The 11,155-nt window shown below is 43.5% G+C and overlaps 1 protein-coding gene across 2 annotated transcripts in view; it reads left to right on the top strand.

Moving 5' to 3' along the window:
- Positions 1 to 648: 648 nt before the first annotated feature.
- The window catches only part of SORBS2 (sorbin and SH3 domain containing 2), a 434,202-nt gene continuing 423,695 nt past the window's right edge, over positions 649 to 11,155 (top strand). Inside the window, exon 1 of one of the 2 annotated variants that reach the window (XM_039539823.1) lies at positions 649 to 720. The gene's annotated coding sequence lies outside the window, so the exon portion shown is untranslated. The remainder of the gene's footprint in view (positions 721 to 11,155) is intronic. The other variant, XM_039539829.1, reaches the window with a different exon arrangement.

Genomic DNA, 11,155 nt, shown 5'->3' with positions numbered 1-11,155 from the left:
GTAGGGGATGACAAACTATTCATGCAAGAGACTTTAAAGGCTTTGGATTCAAATGTTTGGTATAAATTACTGTCTATAAACCGAGTTTCATAATTCTTTATTTCCTATATAAATTTTCAACAATAAAAGTGAGGGGGACACAAACTTGTGTAGAACATGAGGCGCTTTGGGACTAAGATGGGTGATATCCTTTGAAATGAGGTATTAAGATAAATGGATGCCAAAAAAACCTCCAACTGCTAACACTGGATGTTGCTGCAAGAGTGGGGGCAGGGTAGAGTTTTCCTGGCAATAGTCATAGGATTGTCAACCCCAACCATTCAAAAATCATGAGTCAGATCCCCTTAAAATCACAAGTCTGGCTTTAAATCATTGGATTTTATTGGGAGGGGGCAGGTATTGTCTTCTGTTTCTTCAGCTACTAGTGTTCATGCTTTCAAGTTCTTCTCCATGAAGGCTAGTACCTTTCTTTAAATAAAATACCAATTTCATGTAATCCTATGGCTCCAGGAGCTGGGGCTTTAGGGAAAAAAACACCAAATATTGTCATTAAAATCATGAGTCAGCAACACCAGAGCCATAATAAATACTCTTGACAGGTATTCAGGCCTCCAGTTAGGCACAGATTAACTTCTCTCTAATTTTTAGGGAAATTGTTCAAGAGCAATTCTTCCATGTGGATCTCTAACTCCTTGTCAGTACCAACAGAGAAGTGACTTGGTGAGTAAATGCTGGTCAGGCAATTTACAGCTGCCTGGATGGGCTGTTTCAACTGTGTCCCCAATTTTTCCAAGTTGTCAACACGCTTTAGGGAAGAAAATACATGAAACCTCGTTTTAGTTCTTTTCTTCCCTTCACTTTGCATATGCTACTCACCACCTATGTTCCATATTTCCTGTGATGCAGTGTGTACTGGGAACTGTAGCAGGAAGAATAGAGCAAAATATATGTAGCCACTTTCATTCTAGTCACATTAAAATGTGAGATACCAGGGTCATATATAGACATAGACGTCCAGGGCAGTAATTCAGGGAATGATTAATGTTACTACACAGAAAAGGCCTTTGGAATCAACTGGACACCAGGTCAGTTCTTCTTAAAATCCACTACAAGTGTTTTTAAATGCTGTTCTCTGCCTGTACCACCCTGCCCCACTCCAAAGAAGTTTTAAATGAACAACTTTGAAAAGGTGACAAGAGAAAAGGTCAAGGAATATTGGAGTGACTTGTTATGTTACATGAACAAAACCTTCAGTGTGCACAAACACATTCTCTTAATAATATAGTATAGTCCCTGGAAACACCTCATAGAAGAGCTCTCTAATAAAGTGATCATATTATTCATTAACATAATGCTTCAAACTTTTCTCCATGGTGTTTTCTCTGCTTGCATCGCAGTAGCTAAGCAGAAGGTACAAGGTTCATAGAGGAGGGCTTGTAAGCAGCTCCAAAACAACATGCTTGAAATTCCTTCTTTTTGTAAGAGGAGTACAAAACTACAGTTGAATAATTAAGCTATTGAGCTAGGGTTTATGCAGAAAAGACTGTAATTTGTAAGCTGTGCCTTAAGTGTCTGGTTTTGAAGTGATTTGCATATTTTTCCCTGGCATTGTAGGAATGCTATGAGAATTTGCTACCCAGGTTTCACAGTACGTGTTTCTCACGGATACCTTTCCAAGTTTGTCTTTAGAAACCCTGAGGTAGTGTCTGACAAGCACCAGTATTTTGATGTCTGTATGGCTTATGAATACAGGTATTCATGCAACAGTAAGTCAACTTGTGCTTCCTTACAACATACAATGTAATTTTGTTTATCTAGGTTACATTAAAAATTAATCATAATGATTTATGCAGGAAAACGATAACAGCTCTGATAAATACAAGTAACTAAATCCAGCCACAGAAATGTTTTTGCCAATTTAAATAGATCATTTAGAATGCAGTTCATCCCTGGCAATTATTTCCCTGTTTATTGTATAGCACTCTAGTTGTTTTCAGCTCTTCTTGTAATTACATCTCAGAGAGTACAACTTGTTTGTGAGTAACACAATCTTTGATTGACCTTGTACTCACATGCTGTTTATTTTTTTTAACTAAAGGAAAAAAACTAATACTTGTTTCAAGTAAAAAAAATCTAAAATGTCAGCTTTAACTACTGATATCAATGTAAAAATGCTTTGTAAAAATCCCCTGAACTGCTTGTTCAGGACTTTTGGAGCTCATCTACATTCAAATATAGATAAGCATTGATTTGGATAAACTGAAATAATATTTAATGAGTTGAAAGAATATAGAGCAGTATATAGAGCATAGCTTCAGATTCATTGAGTGCATGAAAGTTGTGATGAGTGATCAGCAAATGTCAGCAGGGGTGGCTCTGTGTTTTGCTGCCCCAAGCACGGTCACATGGATTCGGCGGTGGTTCTGTGGGTGATCTTCTGGTCCTGCGCCTTTGGCATATCCGCTGCCGAATTGCCACAGAAGCCGTGGGACTGGCGGACCGACAGCAGAAACACCGCCGAAGGCAGCCTGAGTGCCACCCTCAAATCGACTGGCACGCCATCCTCCCGTATCCCCAAGGCTTGCTGTCCCAGGCACGCGCTTGCTGCGCTGGTGCCTGGAGCCACTCCTGAATGTCAGTTATCTACTAGACCTGGTCTCAGTACTTTCAGATGGTCACTGTAAACTGGGTATGTTACATATGGACAACGTACAGGGCTTACTGGATATCCGACTCTTTTTATACTGGAAAAGTACAACCTAGTCAGTGAAGTCACTGGTATTACATTGATCTAACTTCAGTATAGAACATGGTCAATGAACAATGAGTTTTGACTGTAAAATTTGCATCCAGATCTCAACTTCCCAGAATATGGATTGTATGGATCTGGAATTGCAGTTTGGGTCCATCTCTAATACATATAGATCCAAAGGGGCCAGATAAAGATGGGGACAGTAGTTCTTTTTGTGAGTACTATTTTGATCGATCACACACACACACACAAACACACACACACACGAGTGCTAAATGTATGTCAGAAATCTTAGTCTCTCTTTCTTTCCTTTTCTGACCATAATTTGTAAGGTAGAGATGGGAAGAAAAGGAGGGAGGTGAACTTCGGCCGTTTGTCCTGGCCTTTGTTCACCTCACCTAATAAAACTATATGCATCTGTCTAAATGCTGGCCTTTTGTTTTCAATTTGAAATTACTGAAGGCATAGTGAGACAGTGAAGATGAAAAAGCAAAATTATCTTGCAAATCTTAAGGCAGGCTCTATTATGCAGAACTTTAAAGGCCTCTGTTCTCAGCAGAAGGTGAGTGGGAGGTAGCTACTTGTTATAGGCTCAGCGGTATCACAGAATGTGTATGAGCTATAGTCTACCCTACTACACAACTCTGTGGAAATATTGCACAAAGATCAATAGAATATGGCAGGTACTGGGCATTTTCCAGGAGGTTCTGGCAAGGTTGGAACTTAGTCCTAGCTTGGTCCAAAATAAACATGATGACTGCACACTGCAAGGCTCATCTATATTTTTCCACAGTCTTGGTGCAGGAGGGAATGGCATTTGTGGTGATATGGATATTGTTTGGGTTTTCATTCTGTTTCTGGTTTGCGAAATGAAGACAGGCTGTTTGTTCTGTGTGACCTGGTTTTTAACTTATGGTAAAGCTATCTGGCTCCCAGGGTAGGCACTCATATCCTCACTGAAAATGTACAAACTGATACAGTACTCTGCACATACTATGCACAGGAATAATGTACCACCTCTGGGTTGGAACACAACAGGAGCACAAACATTCTCTGTCATACTGGCAAACAGTACTTTCAGAGCAGCAAAATGTCTGATAGTTTATATTACACTAATTCCGTTGCACCTCCATGATCCTGTTTGGAAAGTCAGAGCCACAGGCATGTACAAGGCTTACATGAGTCCTGTGCTGGGCAGCAGTGGTGGTGTGTTGCAAAAAGGAGGCATATATGGGGCAGCCTTATGTGCTGAATCATGCCCCCATAGGCCATATAAAACAGGTGCATTCACAGGAAACCATTATAGCAGCTTCCAGCAGTTGTAACTTGTGCACATTCCCCTGCATCTGTAGCTCAATCACAGATGTACATGGCAGATTATATGCAACATGAAGAGGATAAGGAAACATGGGCACTTTAGATAATATGCAATCGCCAAGTCACAGGATTGGAGCCCATGATAGAGTAGATCCCATGTTGCCAAAATTGGCTGCATAGAGGAGGCCCTGATAGCCACTATGTCTTGTGCAGTACCAACCTGCCAGATTTGCCAATAGCAATGATTCTAGTTAGTACCCACTTAAGTGTGGTAGAATGGATACAATGCAATGCAATGGAAATGCAATGCAATGCAATGCAATCATCTTTGGAAAGCTGCTGTCACTTGCTGAACGGAGGCACCGTTCCTCCTCAGTGAATGTCCGTGTTATGCTGGTGTAGTAACCCTACTGCTGCAGACTGTCAGGGGAGAGGAATTCTAGGCCTTTAGCTCCAAAGTACAGGTCTCTTCCATTTGAGTTAAACCCATAATTCCCTTAGCTAGTTGTAGCTATGAGCCAACACAGGGGAAAATAGCCTAGAGGGAAACATGGCAGTGGTGTTACCACAAGGGCAGTTCCTTTACTATTGCAGCTAACTTTTGCTTAATAGTCTAAGTTCTTTCCTCAGCAGTGTACCCTGGCTGTCAATGGTGCTTCTTGTTTGTGGGTTTATGAGGACTTTTCAGAAGTTCAGACCCTCCCCCTCATCTGCAGTAAATCACAAATCCTGCAGCAGACCATGCCCATTGCAGCCTCCAGTCTTTCCAGGGACCTTAGTTGGGGGGCAAAAGGGTTGCTAATGTGTTCTGTGCACTGTAATTAAAATATTGGGTGTGCGTCATTTAGTCTGAGCTCTGTTTTCTAGACAGAGGGAAGAATAGGGTCAGTAACAGAGGGGCTACCCCTTTAAGGGCCAGGAAGCCTTGGGCCACTCTGCCCTGTTCAGTGAGTGCTGCCCTGTGATACCAGCTAAGGGCTGGCTCAGGAGGAGGCTGTTTTGATGGAAGGCAAAAAGTTGGGCTAGAGCTAGGAACTGGCTGAGAGTGGGTAGACCTGACTTTGATCATTAGAGCTCAAGAGCTGATGCTGAGACAATAAGATGCCACTGCTGCTGGGAGCCCACCTCCAAGAAAAGAGGCCGAAGTCTAAAACCTGGGGGCTGAAGATGTGTTGATGATGTTTCAGACTTGGACTAAGGACTGTCCTCCCGAGAAGGGGTAGAACACTTTAAAGTTGCTTAGTCAGAGGCCAAGTCACCTCTGTGGCTGGAGCAGGCCAAAGGTTCTTGAGGGGAGACTGAGGCAGTGCACCACAACCCCAGGCCTTGCTGTAAGGGGATGCACTTCAAGGTGGTGAGTCTTGTAATCGAGCCCTATCTCTTTAACACCACCTTCTGTTCAGCATGTAACTTGTGAAACAGTGGGATGAGAGATGACCAAGAATGCTTTCATTCATGACGCTAATGCAATGTGTACTTGGTACCAAACAGATGAATTCTGGCCTGCCTCAAGAACTAATACAAGAAAAAGCTAAATAAAACTCTACAAGTGTGTGTACACAGTACAGAAAACAACCAGAAGTCAGCACATACGAATATGGAAGGTGAAGATTGGAATAACTTTCCAGCTAAGTCTGAATGGAAATATATCCTAACCTGATGACAGGACAGCTGCATGAAAGATGACTTACAAGAACATTCCCAAAGAAAAAGATTAATTCGCACTTTACAAAATGTAATTCTTTAAAAACCTGAAGGAATGAGAACCTGATTATACCAGCGTATGTACATGAAAACAACACCGGAAAGAAACTCAGCAATCCATTCTAAGAGGAGAGGACTTTTTAGGAAATATTGAGCCACTGCAATTCTACTTGTTACAAGCTTCATTATTTATTTGGAAGCAGAACACCATGCATCAAAAACTGATTTTAATATTGTCCAAAAAGGTCTGATTAGTTTGCATGAGAAAAGTTTAAACTGGTGTTAGAGCCACAGTTTACAACCTCCACATGAATTGTATAGGAGAAGTAGTAATTAACTGAAGGGTTTTCCTCTAATCCTGCTGCTTGAAAGGATTTCCCAAAAACTAAGGCAAGAATTGGAACACAATAATGCCACCAATGCTGTCCACTTGTTGAATTGTCCAAAGTTGATTTCAGAAAATGAAGTGACAGAGGCTTCTTACTTACAATTGGTATAAGACCTTAAGTCAGCACCCAAATACCTCATCCTATGGGAACAGAGCTGGATGAATAAAAGTATAAAGGGAGGATGATGTAACTGCTGAGATGCATTGATTAGATGCACAATAAATTTAGTTGCACATCCACTCTATGCTCAAACCCACAATCTTAGATTCTATACAACTGTATATAGAGGGCCAGCAATTGGCTGATCTATTCTTTTCAGTCTTTAATTTTCCCCAAAGCTGAAAGTTTTTTGGCCTAGTAAACCTGATTCTATCATTCCATCTTGATGTACCTGGGGCCAAATCAATTGTTATTACTCTGATTATTTGTTTCTTCTAAAGTGTAGTTTTTTAATTTTTCCTCTAACAAAATACCATGTCTAGTTCTTGACTTCTGCTTAGAACTAGAGGAAATAAGCTGTTCAGAGGTTTTCTCCTTAGCATATCCACAACATGACTCATGTGGCACGTGACCAGAATTCATCACTGAATTTGGTCCACTGGTTGGATCACTAGCTTCCCCCATCTGGGCCAGGTACTGATGGGAGTGCGATAGCTCTCCTCTCCAAGTCAGAGGAAACCAATTACTTTCACTGTTAGTGCAACTGGAAATCATTCACTATGTCTGAGCCTCAGCCAAAAGAAATTTAGTTCAAATACATTTATCACTCAATAGCTATATGAGAAGAGAACAGAAGGATGTTTTCTTTAATCAACATTACTCTGAAGTGGGGCCGGGGGAGGGAGAGAAAAAACACTGACCTTCAGTTTGTCCACTTTGGGAACTCCTGCCAACTCCTTTTCTCACACAAAACAATCCCATCCAGTTACATCTTTGACTGTACTGCTTAAAGAAAACCACTGATACATTTCAAATGAGAGCTGAATTCAAGCTTACCTTTATATTGTACAGTACAATCCATGAACTGAGTTCTCCTATTACTTTGAGCTCTGCACAGTGCCGCTGTAAGCTAAAGAAGCCCCAGCAAGTAAAGGAACCTGTTATAAACCTAAGTAGGTCTGAGGCAAAGGATATGTATTGCAGTAGACTAAAGTGGTGCAAACAGTATATTGTTTATTTCTATAACAGATTTCAATTAGGGATGTATATTGGTTTCTGATGCATTATTTCTGGGTTTTCAGACCCAGAATAAAGAACTTTGAATCTAAATATAAAGAGGCAGACCCTCCGCTGGTGTAAAGTGTCATAGCTCCACTGAAGTCAAGCTATGATACTATGCCTGTTGATAAGCTGTTCAAGGGGACTGACACTGTTGCATTCCGGTGGCCTGAAGAGAAAAATACCCCCTGTGAAAGGGCTAGACTACTGGTTCCCTCTAGTGTAGCTGAGAGGGGTGGTTGTGTGGAGCCCAGCCTTCGTCTCTCTTAACCTGCTTGGAAGTTTGAGGAACTCCTGGACAATGTGGTGGAGGATGAGCCCGTGGGACTATCTACTGGGTCTGGGGATTTCTAGGTGGGGAAGGGGTCAAGTCTGTCTCTACCTCTTACTCCTGTTCAATCCCCCTGCTCGGTCGCTCTGGCAGCTCACTGGTATTCCTACTGCAGTCGGTGGTGGTGTGAGCCTGGCCTTGGAATGTTCAGTGACTTTTTTTTATTTGGACAGAAAGCCAACATTTTCTTGAACTCTACTGAGAGGCAAGAGTGGCAATTTTTAATTTTTATAACTCAGCCAAATCTGAATGGAATTTCATGGGACAAAGGAAAGGCACTGTTGTTGTAGCTCAGGGGATTCCGCTTGCTGAATATCAAAGGCCTGCTGCACACACTAGTGATGTGAAAGCTTCTCAAAGAAAATGTGCCAGGAATCCTCGCTAATGGAAAGTATTAGGCAACCTAATTATAGGGACTGCTACCAGCTCCCCCTTTAATATATTAAAGGCCAGATCCTTAGCTGGTGTAATTCAGCATACTCTGTGGAGTTATGCTAGCCAAGGATTTGGCTCCAAATAATTGACTAGCAACAACAACTGAGAACTTTCTCAGGGGTCTATTTTGTTTTTTGTTCTCTTGACTAGTCTAGGCTAAATTGTTCAGCTCAAGTCTAGAAATCTTGTATACGTCTCAAGACCAAATCTACTTCCTAGAGGTGACTCACTCCTTTGCTGCACACAACATAAGGTAGAGTGAACAAAACTGAAGTTAATTCCATTTTAACAAACACAGTGGCAGATTTGAGGACTAAAAGGCTTGCTGGTGTCATACGATTAAGTCCTAGAAATGACTCTCTCATGCTGCTGTCAGAGACTAAGATTCCTTCTTTTCTTAATCTCACTTTCTGGCTGTTGTCCAATTTCTCTGATTCATCTCTCAAACTTGTAGCCTTTGTCAAGCTTTTTGGGCGAGGGAGAGAAAGGAAGTCCTTGATTTTTTTTTTCTTCCTTATTTGTTACCAGGGATTCTGTTTGAAAAGCTTAATTGCTTGATTTTCAGGAATTTGAGGAACTGTAGAATAGAGATGTAATACAAAGTGCCTCAGAAATACAGGTGCCTCCAAACATGGAGATATCTGATGATCTACCATAGAGAGAAATGATTGTCCTACAGATATGCCATTTTATTTACCTATTTGCAGAAATATTTGTATTATAGAAACTTACTTGTAAGCAGCTAAGTCTAAAAACTTTATTAAACAATGAAGTCTCATGCAGAAGAAGCATTTTATTGAATGTTGTTAGATACAACAAATATAAACCAGGTCATCTCCCAAACTAGACTTGTTTTAGAAGTTGAAAAAGAAGCTGTAACCAGAAACTGCACTGTAACAAAAAGCTTGCCCTAAAAATGCATTAGGATTTAGTCCCAAGAGCTTTTGGGGAAGCTGTCACTGTTATCTGTCATGGATATATCCACAACCTGGTTGCTCATATAATAACATTTAGCAAACTTCTAAACTTAAATCTGTAACTAGCAATATAATTTGGAAATATCAAATTGAACCAAAGGCATGAAGAAATCCTAACCAAAACAACCCAAGAATCATTTCAGTTCAATCTGAACTCCAGCAAACTGAGCAGAAAGACCCTAAGGAATTTTTAGCCTTAAAGGGTGGTCTTCTATACAGCAAGCAGTATTGTTGTCGTCAAGGTACTAGCTGCACAAAAATTATTTATTTTTCAATACTACACCGCACTGGAATGTCCTTGCAAGAGAAATTCTTCTTACTATGCTAGTATCTGCAACAAGGAACCTGGCCCTTAGTGATTTCTCAGCTTCACTACTTCCAGTTACCTATTTGAAAACTTTGCAGTCTATTCTGAATCGTACTCTGGTTATGGCCCAGGTCAGCTGCTTCTACTCAAGTTGATTTCAGTGGGATTAGAGGCAAGGTAAATTACTGCTCAGCAGAAAGCCGAGGTCAACACACACACACACCTAGTACTGATATAACTATTTGTTTGATTTGTATGTTTTGTTTTGTTTTTTAAATCAAAGTAGTTATACAGGCACAACCTCTAGCATGGATGCAGTTTAGCTTAATCCCGTTTGTGTACAGGAACATAGGTGCCAACTTTCCTCGGCACCAGTGGCTGCTCGTGCCCCCCCAGCCCTGCCCCAACTCCACCCCATCCCTGCCCCTATTGGACCCCTTCCCCAAATCCCCAGCCCCGCATCTTCGGCGACTGTGCCACATTTTCCCTCATCCCTCCTCCCTCCCAGTCACGCAAAACAGCTGTTTCGCGGTGCAAGTGCTTAGAGCTAGTGGGGAAAACCGGGCATGTGGCGTACTCAAGGGAGGAGGCAGAGCAGAGGTGAGATGGGGCAGGGAGCTGCTGGTGGGTGCTGAGCACCCACCAATTTTTCCCTGGAGTGCTCCGGCCTAGCCTTGGAAATGCCAGCATCAGGGCAGTCTGCAAAAGGGAGAGCAGATATCCACCAGTCTTAGGAGTAACATTGAAGTTAAACTCCCCAACCAGTCACAAACCGTGCTTCTGATCTTCCCTCCCCGATGTGCCCCCACTGGTTATCATGAAGCAAAAAAGAAATCTCACAGCCCCCTTTATTGCATTCCAGTTCTCTGGTCCCCAGTCAGCACCTAAGTCCAGCACAGTGAGAAGTTATTTAAAAAACCCTGCTCACATATACAAAATGTTCTGACTCCAAAGAGTCAGCCACATTACCAGGTCAGTATAGGTTTGAATTTTACCAAAAATACCACACTGCCAGCCAATCCTTTACTGTCTAAAACTAAAGGTTTATTATAAAGAGAGAACAAGAAGAGAGCTGTTAAATAGTAAAGCAGTTACATACATACATATATACAGGGCCGCCCAGAGGATTCCGGGGGCCCGGGGTCTTCGGCGGCGGGGGGCCCTTCCGTTCCGGGACCCGCCGCCGAAGACCCGCGGCGGGCACCCCCCTCCACCGAATTACCACCGAAGCGGGACCCGCTGCTGAAGTGCAGCCCGGTCTTCGGCAGTGGGGGGTCCCCGCCGCGGGTCTTCGGGGCACTTCGGCGGCGGGTCCCGGAACGGAAGGGGCCCCCCGCCGCCGCAGACCCGGCTGCGCTTCGGCGGCGGGTCCCGCTTCCCCCCCCCCCCGGCCCCAGCCTCTTACCCCCGGCTCCCTCCTCTCCCGGAGTCTCAGCGCCTCGCCGGAACAGCCGCAGTGTGTGGCCGGCGGGGCCTGAGCTCCGTCCCGCTCAGAGCTGCGTGGGGAGGGGGCGGGGCTGGGAGCTCCACGCCGAGCGGAGGCAGCTGAGCTCCCAGCTCCGCCCCCTCCCCACGCGGCTCTGAGCGGGGCGGGGCTCAGGGGCCCCGGCGGAGACTCGGCGCTTGGTCGCTGAGGCTCCAGGAGAGGGGCGGAGGCGGGAGCCTCTGCTGTTCTCTTGGGGGCCCCTCCGGGGCCCGGGGCAAATTGCCCCCTTTGCCCCCCCC

Source organism: Mauremys reevesii, linkage group 5 (genome assembly GCF_016161935.1).
Source record: "Mauremys reevesii isolate NIE-2019 linkage group 5, ASM1616193v1, whole genome shotgun sequence".
NCBI classification, from domain to species: Eukaryota; Metazoa; Chordata; order Testudines; family Geoemydidae; genus Mauremys; species Mauremys reevesii.
The sequence above is the reverse complement of the archived record's forward strand: the minus strand, read 5'-3'. Positions and strand labels throughout refer to the sequence as shown.